At 32.2% G+C, this 1,241-nt stretch overlaps 1 protein-coding gene across 3 annotated transcripts in view; it reads right to left on the minus strand.

Annotated features, from left to right (window-relative positions):
- Window positions 1-1,241, minus strand: part of LOC106881096 (anoctamin-10) — a 100,588-nt gene that overhangs the window by 21,661 nt on the left and 77,686 nt on the right. The window lies entirely within an intron of this gene.

Consider the following 1,241-nt stretch of genomic DNA (forward strand, 5'->3'; position numbering starts at 1 on the left):
ATGACCATTTGAAGTGGCTCCATTTAATTGAACAATGCAACCATTACATCAATTTTTAAATACAGCACTATTTTCAGCTGCACAAATATGGAATTTCAACAGACAAGACACATTACTATAATTTTTCTTAAATATTTTAACAGAGAAAGAGGATGGAAGAAGTTCACATTGTTGCTATTGTAGCAGGAATAGTTAAGAGAACAGACTACAACTTTTTAGAGTGGCATGGAACACAGTAGGGGCCATAGGGATGAAATCTATTTCCAATTTATTTATCTCCTTATCATCAACTAAAATCTGAGACTAGAAGACTGTGTATATATAGAATAAATAGCAAAGTGAGTTGACAGCTCATGGCTGGTTATATATATATATATATATATATATATATATATATATATATATATATATATATATACATATATATATATATATATACATATATATATATATATATATACATATACACACACACATACATACATATAGTTGCTATTATGTTAAACTGTCCTATGTCCAAATTTGGTCAAATGCTTTGTTTTCAATATTTTATTTTGCTTGCAATAACCGGTTCTTTTGGTCCAACTATCGTATCTCCAGCTGCTTCAGATGAAAATTGTCAAAGAGTAGTACAACAGTTTAGCATTTTTCAAAAGTGTAGTAAGCCCCACATATCAGAGTTTTGCAAAAATATTTCTGACTGAAAATATCATATATGCATGGAGTTACGATTTTATGCATCAACAAAGTATTATTGTTAAGCTGAAACTGTTGCTAATTTAAAAAGAAATGGAATGGTGAAACTATTTTTTCGTTTTCTGAAAAGGCAATGTTTTAGACTTACAACACTTTTGCATAATAGCAACGATATATTTTGCTGTGTCTAGAGAGAACCATCATACCATGATTAAAAAAGAACCCAGTACATTCGGTAAAGTAGTTGGCGTTGGATAGGATATCCAGCCATAGAAACCATGCTAAAGTAGACATTGGGGCTCCAGGCAGACCTCTGGCTTGTTGGTAACTGTAGAAGTGTCCAACCGTAGCAGCATGGCAAAAGAAACATTAGACAACAAAGGTGGTGATGATAATGATAATAATGATGATGATGATGATGATGATGATGTGTGTGTATATGTGTGTGTGTGTGTGTGTGTGTGTGTGTGTGTGTGTGTGTGTGTGTGTGTATAAATATATATAGGTATATAAACTCACAGGCCTTCGACCTGTGATTAGTTAAA

This window comes from Octopus bimaculoides, chromosome 5 (genome assembly GCF_001194135.2).
Source record: "Octopus bimaculoides isolate UCB-OBI-ISO-001 chromosome 5, ASM119413v2, whole genome shotgun sequence".
Classification (NCBI taxonomy): Eukaryota; Metazoa; Mollusca; class Cephalopoda; order Octopoda; family Octopodidae; genus Octopus; species Octopus bimaculoides.